Source organism: Solanum tuberosum, unplaced genomic scaffold, assembly GCF_000226075.1.
Source record: "Solanum tuberosum cultivar DM 1-3 516 R44 unplaced genomic scaffold, SolTub_3.0 scf00032, whole genome shotgun sequence".
NCBI classification, from domain to species: Eukaryota; Viridiplantae; Streptophyta; class Magnoliopsida; order Solanales; family Solanaceae; genus Solanum; species Solanum tuberosum.
The window spans coordinates 170,126-179,931 of NW_006238958.1; the positions used below are offsets into that span (position 1 = coordinate 170,126).

Sequence of the window (9,806 nt, forward strand, 5' to 3'; positions counted from 1 at the left end):
CATCAACCTCAATAAACCATAAAATTTCAAATCTATTCAAATTAAGTCATTGATGTTTATAATTTTTTTTAAAGTAATATATTTTAAGTAATCAATTTATCCACTTAACAAACACTTTTTAAAAAAAAATTAAATTCTCACTTATTATTCAAAATATCCACATGAACAATTAAGACTACACACAAGTTTTTTTTCAAATTTCAAATAAAAAATATCTAATACTCCCAAGTCTCAGTAAACCTTAATTTAAGCATCTAAATAAATTATACTGCAAGTTTGTTTGACTATAAATATTTTCCTCCTTCTAAAAATATAATTTTCACCATAGTCACTAAAAATAAAAATTAATTATATTTTTTTAAATTGCTAAAATTCTGAAATTATTGTGTTAGACGTGAGAAGCATGTTATCACACGTTACAAAAGTTAAGACGTCCTACTCAAATTACACATCCAGAAACTTCCCACTAATTAATTTATTCCACAACAGCTGTCCATCTATTTACGGTACCTATTCCTCGTCAACCTCTTTGCCGCCTCATATGGTTAGCCTCATCTCTACCGTTAAATATCTTATCTTAAATTAATCTCAGCCGTTCAATCCCTCAAATTTCTCAATAAATTACGCCCTCCTCTTTTTATTCATGCATATCTCTTTCCTCTACGTCCAACATCCTCTTTTCTCCAGATCTCTTCTAAGGAGTTTATCTTCTTCAATTTTCATCTTCAGATCTGTGTAGATCGTTCCTTGATCTACGTTTTGGATATGGATTTGCCGTTGTTCTGTATCGGAGCAGCGATTAGCCGGACGAATGGCGTGACTGTTCGATGTTTGTCGACTCTGGCCGACGGTTGACGAAGAGATGGTAAATCTGATGCTTTTTTGTGCTGGTTTGAGGTAGATGAGCATCGTGGAGCATCAGATCTGTTCGATCTTCATAGATTTGTGGAGGTTGGAGCTAACGTTTCAGCAACCGAGGTGTTATCCCCGCGATTGTTCGCAAGAGATTTATTGGTGAGCTAAATATTCTTTTTGTGTTTTTGTTTGCTTGGAAAAGATGAATTAAGCAAATTACCTCTGTTGAAAACATGCCAAGTCTTCTTACATGTTGCAGATTTGATAAGAGATGCAAGGAATATCCAATTGGTGCCTCGTTGTCACAGATCAAACGGTTTTGACCGGTTCTCATCGGCCGAAGGTTGATTCAGAGAACGTGATGGTGGATCTGAGGTTATGATGGTTTAATTTTGATGTTTATAATTATTTAAATGTTTTATTTGCGTTAGTTTTTATTTATACATGCATATGTACGAGAGATGAAAGAATGAGTGAAGACGTGCGAGGTATGAGAGGAAAAGAGTGAGGTATTTATTGTTCCATGTTACCAGGCCTTTGCCATGTTGGGTGCGCTCGCATGGCAGGTCAAAAGAACCTAATAAAAATATTTTTTTTGGTGTTGGAGAGGAGAGGCACGGAGTTTTGCCCGGATCTCCTCTCTGTGTGTGTCGCGTCCTTTTTATTTTTCATGCTCTTCCCCTGCTCCTGCGTCCAACAATTTTTGCATCGATCCAGTGGTTACTTGTTTTTCATGGACAAGTAACTCATGTTGATTTGCTTAATAAGGCGATGGACAAAGCAACGATTCTACTGCAGCACTCCACCAGAGGTATAATATTAATTCCCTTCGCGAAATTTTACATTCACACTTTCCATATCAGCTTCCATATCTAAATTACTTTCCTTTATAATCACTAAGACACCAATTGATACTCATATTATTTTTAATCGCTAGTTTTAGAATTATTCCCCGTATCGTTTTGTTATAAAGTTAATCTTCTATTTCTCATCACCTTTAACTTTTCATTGAAGTAGCTTTAAACTATTTTATAAATTATTTTGGCAAGTCTCTTCTCTCAATTATCCTGACATGATATGCAATATAACCATGATATTATTTTAGAAAATTTACGCTAATTAATAGTTATTGGAGGTCATGCACTTGTTTATTTCTTCAAAAATTGAAATATTAACAACTACACAAGATTAATTAATCCTTCTGTAAGGCATCAACTATTAGTTGCGTTCGGACTTGAGCTTCGTTCTAATAATTATTTAGCCTTCCAACAGCTCAATTTTGAAGTATTATTTGAATATTATTAGGTTTCTTTAGGTGAACAAAATATACATATAAAATATGTTATTCAAAAAGCCATCTTCTCAAAATAAGTTGCGTGTAAGAACCATTATCAAAGCAGAAGAAAGGCTTCAAACCATATATCTTCATTTTCTTTTGCTTGTGGAATGCTGTGTTGCCACTCTTTTTTCATTTTATCACATGGCTCTATTTTTCCTTGGCAATTAGTACCTTTTCTTCATTGTAGAGGAGTTAATTTCTTTCAGTAATATCTGTGGTATGAGTTCTAGTGGGGAACAACTATGTTTCTTTTAATTAGTGATGTAAGTGTTCCAATCATTGGGAGATTCCTGTCATGGCTCCCCTTTTGTAGCCCTCTGGAAAGGTGCCTTTTTAGGCAGGTTTGGGATTTTGACTGTTAAATCAATTCCGATGTACTGGTTAGATCTTTCGCATCTCAGTTGATGATGGATATTTTTGCAACATAAATCTTGGAGTATCTTTGTTTCTTGTTCGTGCTGGCTGAAGTCTCAACTTGTGCTGGGAAAGTGCTGCTCTCTTGATGCATGGATGTTTTACCCCTGGTGCTTTGAAACTCTCTTTTGAGTGATGTTCTCAAGTAATGTTTGAGCTGCTGCTGCTGTTGAAGTCAAAGATCTGAAGACTCGTTTGCTGCTGCTGTTGAAGTTGAAGATTTGAGTTGTACTCTTGGATTGTTCAGTGTTTTGAGTATATTTACTTGATTTTGATGATTCCGTGACACTTGAACTTGTCGCTGTTGCTTGTTAGAAGCTGTATTGTGTAATCAGTAAGACGCAATAGTGGCCTGGTCATTCTGTATGCCATTCTCTGTTCCGCGAGGAACTCTCAGAACAGTATACTTGTTCTCATACCAGCTTATTGTAAGAGCAGAAGCTGTAGTTTTCCCCCTGTAGTACTTGCTCTCAAAAAACTTGTAGCAGATAACCAACTTCTCCTCGGGCTTTATTAAGCCTTCTGCTGCTACTCGAGGTAAATCAGCTGATCTTATCTAGTAGTTATCTGTTTCTTTTTCTCCATTTCTGTAAATATATTTGGTTGAATTTGTGTAGGTACTTTTCATGTTCTTTGTATTTTAATTTTAATGACTTCCTAATTGAAGTTTTCCCTGTCTGCAGGTCAGGACTTTATTTCTATTAGACTGGAATGTATAACGTGTTTTCATGATGTATGTGGACAATTAACAGTTCTCATGAAGGCCAGATGGTGCGTTTAATTCTCCTCTTTTGAAGATGCTGTTCTGCTGTGCGTAATGGTTTGAAGTTTCATTTTAATATTACAGTGATTACTTTTGGGTAAATTGTGTGAATACCGATAATTTTGTTTTTGGCTCTGTATTTTTCATTTCTAGAAAATGTCCGTGCTTGCCAGAATGTTGTGTCGAGAGTAGCTTGGGGTGTCTTCTTGGTCGTGAAAGATTTGTCTTTTTAATATAATATTTGAGTTATTGTGGTTGTGATTATTTTACATTCTTATACCGTTTTTTGGGGCCTGTAACATGATAGTTGTACTTGCGAGTTGATCATACCTCTATTAAGATTGGTGACTTTGAATAACCATGGTTATTATTTATGGCCCTAAAATTTGTTTTAAACCAATGGTTGTACTTTCACGAGTTGATCATACAATATTAAGATTTTGAATAACCGTGGTTATTATTTATGGCGTTAATATTTGTTTTAAACCAATGGTAGCTTAACTTAATTATTTATTATGACCATGAATTTTTAAGATAAAAGCTGTTGTCATTTCTTTAATGGTCCTATTTTCAATCATTATCTAGCGTCTAAATTTCATTTTCGGATGGATCCAAGAGCTCGGTTCATGGTGGAGCGCTCGATGCTTGTTGTCGAGAGGTCGGTGGTTCGAATCCACCTGGATTCCTAATTTAAGTGATGTATTATATGTTTTATAATTCTGATTTTTTGTGTAGAATTAACATGTTCAGAAATTCAAAATTTGTCGTCAGTCTTGTCGTGTTTATAAATAGTTACAGTAAGTAGTTCTAGGGTTCTTACCTGATGGCTATGTAATTATGAGGTCATTATCAAATGAAATATACCCACATTATTGTACTAACCATTTATCTTAGAAGTTTTTCGTACAGTTTGCTGTTCTCTCGTTGGGTACACGAATTTTTTTAAACTACTGTTGAGAAAAGACTGTTGGAAGGGTTCCTGACTTCTGTAATCCATAGAAATGCCTGTGGGACTCTTAAAAGTATTATTGAGATGCATTAAAAAAAAGCCAACTTCAATTATTGTAATCTTCTTACCGTGATATTAATTGACCTTTTATTTTTTCTCAATGGAGTTGATCTGAGGGTGTGTTCTGGTATGAAAGGAAAGTATGGTAAATTTCTCACTTATTTTTTTGTACTCGCTGAAATGAGCACAGTATAAAAATATATAAAATATTTTTTGATAAATATTTTTTGTACTCGCTGAAGTGAACACATTATAAAAATATATAAAATGTTTTTTGATAAATATTGTAGGTTGGTATTTTCAAATGGCGGAGATGAGAGCTGACTATACATTGTAATGTATTTGTAATATATATATTCAAAGTATAATTTTTAAAACTTATTTAATTATAATTTATTTTATCTACCAAAATGCTAATTTTTTAAAAATATCAAAAGTTAACGTGTTAACTTTAAGTTAGGTAAGGACTAAAATTACTCACTATATTTAATTAAAGGTTAAATATACTTAGTCTAATAATATAAGGACCAAAATCACAATAAGCTAATAACACAGGGACTAAAACTATCATTATTTTCACTACATTGTAACTTGATTTTTTTTCAATGAAACAAAAAAATGAGTGTAATTATTTTAGTTGTCCAGATACATTTTTAAAGTGATACGTTTTGTATCTAAAGTCATGTGGCCAAAAACGCTACACGCTCCATAGCCTCTCAGCATATTTTTAATCATGCTTTGCCGTCCAAGTATTTGCGTACCCTTTGCCGCCTCGAGAAACTTCTTTGCCGCCTTTTATGGTTTAACTTATCTACCGTTAAATACCTATTCCTAAATTAATCTCAATCGTCCATTCATCCCTAACCCTCAATAAATTGCAATTTGATTCTGCTTTTCATTTTAATCACTAAAACCTCGTCCTACCGTTCGTCGAATGGCTGGTAAACGGTGGTACCGTCGACGGTTCACGTAGATGTTGTCGATCTGAAGCTTTTGGGAGAGATTCATGGATATGGACTAATTGCTTGATCAACCGTTTCGAGGATTGTACCGTTAGCTATGAGAGAGTTATCTGTGAGCTAAATTTTCTTCTTATTGTTTGCTCTAATAGCTGTATGTTTTGAGCAAGTTATGTGTTGTTGATAACTGAAAACTGGCTAATCCTTTCAACATGCTGCAGATCCGCATTGAGCTGCGACGCTAATGAATTGGTATCCTATTTGCTACAAATCAAACGGATTGGATTGCTGATCTTTCAATGCTGCAATTTCATCTATGAAGGGCGTCTAAGGTTCTAATTGTTTTATTTAATGTTTATGTTTATGTGAATAATTTATATACACTAGTAGTTTTCTATTTATGCTTGCTTATGTATGAGAGGATGAAAGATTGAGTCTGTAACGATGTATCGGGGCATGAGAGGAAAAAGTGAGGTATTTTATTGTTCATGTTACCAGGCCTTTGCCATGTTGGGTGCGCTCGCATGGCAGGTCACGAGTACCTAATAAACGTATTTATTTTTGGCGTCTGAGGGGAGATGGTACGGGGTTTTGCCCGGCTCTCCTCTCTCTGTGTCGTGTCTCTTTATATTTTACCTGCACTTTCTATATTTTCCTGGTTCCAATAACTCTCATCAATTCCGTGGTTACGTGTCCTCGAATTGGTCTTGTTTATTTCTGCACTGTGTCATCTTGAAAGACGACGTAACTCATGTTAATTTGCTAATTATGGGGATGGACAATCAACATTCTACTGCAGCACTCCCTTAGAGGTACAATCATCAATTCTCTTCTAGTATGGTTAACTAGGCATCATTATTTTCATACCATCTAGTATTTGAACTACTGGGCTTACAATCTTAAAATACTTAATTTCACTCCTTAGTTATTTATGAGTCTGAAAATTATCTGATTCGACCACTGGATGCAAGTTGCCTCAATCAGGCTGAGCCAGGATTTTGAGTGTATGGGTTCTGGGTTATAATTTTTTTTGCCTTGCTGGGTTTCGATTGGATTACTTGTACATACTAGATTAATGTATGGGCTTTGAGCCTAGTTTAATAGGTTATACTGTACTCGTGGCTATGCTTTAAACCAGTTGGAAACTAAAACTATGTTCATAAGAACTGTCGGTTGAGCGCTGCAAGTTTTTATGCAAGGTGTTCCATAAAATTGGTATAAGGACCTCAAGCTTCCTGAACTACTAACGAATATGTATTGCAAAAACTAGTAATGGATCATGCATTGGGCTCACGTAGAGGGTCAATTAGACCAACTACTAATTGCATGTATTTCATTTCGCTGCAAATCACTTTGGCCTAATAATCAATCTCAATTTTCTAAGCTCCTAAGCTCAAGACATCTAGTTTTAATCGGTTGATTTAGCTACGACAGATGAGATAAGCATGATAGAAATCTAGTAAAGCTGGTTTTTGATGAAGAGCCAAGATAGGATACGGTAGTTATATTTTCATTATAATCGTTTGTAGTTAATTTTGATTATCGCATTTATTGAACTTTGACTAGGCAAATGCTAGTTCATTGCTGTTTCAACAGTTGCTCTTACTCAACTAAATGTACTTGTGTACAAGTTCTGTGGGAGCTCGTTTGCCTGTTTTGTAATTGTATCAAACTTCAATCGATGTTGTTGTTATGGTGCTCTTGTTGTAGTCCTTGGGAGGGTACCCTTTGGTTGGTAGGTTAGGAAGTTCTGCCTTGAACAGCTCAGTGTCTCTAGGTCAAATTGAAGCTTATCAGATTATAGTTGATGGCCATGATTGTTATCAATGGCCTGGTCATGTGGCCTGAGGTCCAGAGAATTCTTGATTCATGCTGCTCTTGGTGTACTGCTGTTCCTCCTACTTATGGAAGGTAAACCACTGCTTTTGTCTGGAAGTATCAAGAAATGCCTACTCTGGATGTATCAAGAAATGTTCAAGCTATTCCTGCTGCTGTATTTGCTGTTGAAGATTGGATCCATCATGTCTGCTGTATATAGCACATGCAAGAATCTTAGATGCTGCTGCTCATGTTTGTCTGAAGCAGTTGGTTCTGTTGTATCTGGTGCCATCTATTACCAGAAATCTTACCACTGGTTGGTTTTTCATTCTGCTGCATCCTGAAAAAGCCATGTCAGTCTACAGTTGCCCTGGTTGATTGATCTATAGTCATCTGGAGCATCAGTCTATTACAAGCCTTTCTGCTAATCTCTGAATGAAACAGACAAGCAGGGGTGGGAGTCCCTCCTGGCTGAGTGGTCTGAGCCGTGCGCCACGGTTGACTTTTAGCTCTCCTGGTTTATCATACTGAGGTAATCCAGTTGTCTTAGATATGTTGTATTGTTCTGCAAATTTTTGCCCCTCTTCTTTGATGCAGTAAACTTTTGTTCTCCTTTATGCACTTTTGTTAGATATGCAGTTTGTTTCCATTTTACAACCCTCGGGTTTGCACTTTGTTTATATACATTGAGTGTGTTACAATCTACATTAGGATATTTTCGCCAATTTTTGTTTGATTAGTTTTTGTGACAGATGGTGTTTTGAGCAGATCTGACAGTGTTTTATGTTGGTGCTGCTCTTCAGAGGATGAAGTTTTGTCCAGTATGCAAACTCCGCATTCCTAATGTTTTTGTGAATGTTAACAAGTTCATCTCTTATTCTCGGTGCAATTCCAAATGTTTAGGTGTTTCTTCGCAAGACACTATTACTGATGGCATAGACTCTTTGCCAGTAGGTTGTGTTAATTTATCGGGGTGTCCTGGTGTCTATTGAGTCATGGCAGTGTATTTTTCGATACGGTATTAGTACTGGCTTGGCGGTGTCCTGTTAAATTTTCCTTTAATGGATGATGTCAAATCCGGGATCTTTGTTAATTTTGCCAGTCTTGGGGATAATTTGAGTTCAAGTTGTCTGTGTAAATTAGAACTGGCATGTTGGGAACTTTTATTTACCAATATTGTTTAATGGTATGATGGTAGTGTAGTTTTCTGAGCTCTGGGATATAGATTCATTATTATTGCAAGTGTCGATATATTACTGATTATAAATATAATAATCTGTCATGGTAGCTGTAATAGGTTTCAGTCAATGTCATCCTTTTGGATTGCTTTTGGAATTACAATTAAGGTTAAAGAGGCCATCCCATGTGCTCTACTTGTATTGTATGTTTTATTTACTTTTTTCGATAGAAATTGGCACCTTGTTATTCTTGCAAATTGGACACTTCTATTAATTTCCAGCGTCATGATATGCATCGACGAGCATCGATGCAATTTTACCTTGTTAATCACTGGCATAATGAAATAATATTGGTATCCTAGTTCTTATGTAGTTCGACCTCTTGAAAATGCTCTGCCACATTTGGGTTCTCAAAACTGTGCTACTTTTGGAGGACCCGACATATACCTTGGGATGTTATATGTAGTTTGTGACTGATGGATCCAAGAGCTCGGCTTTGGGGGAGCGCTCAGTGTTTTTTCATTCGAGAGGTCGGTGGTTCGAATCCACCTGGATCCTTAATTAGTACACTGTATTTCATATCCCCCTTCACTGTATTTTGTGTCAAATCTACATTTCAGAAGTGAAATTGTCCGATACAGGAAATTGCTTTGCAGTTTCATTGCTCGGAGCAGAAAGTATTGATGATAAGACGAAGGAAGGGCATGTTTTAGCGACATGTGTTGTTAGTGCCTCCTCTCAAGCACACATCTATAAAGAAGGTATGAGTTCACGTGAACTCATGCTTTTATCCTTAGATTATACATGTTGTACTTCTTATAAAATTGTGATGATATCTTTGTTTTTTCTTATATTAGAATTGAAGTTGGAGATTCAAATTTAAGTTTGAATTATCCTACTTTTACTAGAATTTAGTACATTCCGGATTGGGATGACATGTTTTGAATCCATTCTTTATATCGTTGACGTTAAATTTTGTATAGTTAAATCGAATATCGATACTAAAATTAGCGAGAGTGAGCGGTGTAATATACGACAATATACCATTTAAATTGGTCCATAACTTGTGATAGAATTTGAGTTACCAGTCTTCAATGCTACTGAAATTTTTAATATAAATACTAGAGCTGTCAATATGGGCTAGCCCACCCCATCCGGGCTAACCCATACATGCTTTGACATTTTATGGGTCAGGCCAGGCTAGCCCATTTTTGGTGTGGGCCAAAAAACGGTCGGCCCAACCCACAAGTACGTGGGCTACAGGCTTGCCGGGCCAGCCCACTTTTTAAAAAGTTATATATTTTTTTATAATTATTAAATTAAATTATAAATTATAATTTAAAAATATTATCATAAATATCGACAAAACAATATTACATGGTGTTAATGTTACTACTTGTTAATCAAATCCACAAATAAAATTATCTTTATAATATTTATTAAGTTTTTTTTCAAGTAAAAGTATAAATAT

The 9,806-nt window shown here is 35.5% G+C and overlaps 2 long non-coding RNA genes across 5 annotated transcripts; both read left to right on the forward strand.

Moving 5' to 3' along the window:
- Nucleotides 1-517: 517 nt before the first annotated feature.
- On the forward strand, nucleotides 518-3,640 carry LOC102587447 (uncharacterized). Its single transcript, XR_366899.2, has 3 exons — nucleotides 518-1,014; nucleotides 1,115-3,145; nucleotides 3,292-3,640. It is a non-coding gene; the product is annotated as an uncharacterized lncRNA (long non-coding RNA).
- A 1,409-nt stretch (nucleotides 3,641-5,049) lies between these two features.
- LOC102587666 (uncharacterized) lies at nucleotides 5,050-9,108 on the forward strand. Of its 4 annotated transcripts, none has more exons than XR_001472812.1 (3): nucleotides 5,050-5,454; nucleotides 5,561-7,689; nucleotides 8,977-9,108. It is a non-coding gene; the product is annotated as an uncharacterized lncRNA (long non-coding RNA). The 4 variants fall into 4 exon arrangements; XR_366902.2 differs by lacking the exon at nucleotides 8,977-9,108 and adding an exon at nucleotides 7,898-8,368; XR_366901.2 differs by lacking the exon at nucleotides 8,977-9,108 and adding an exon at nucleotides 7,910-8,368.
- Nucleotides 9,109-9,806: the final 698 nt, after the last annotated feature.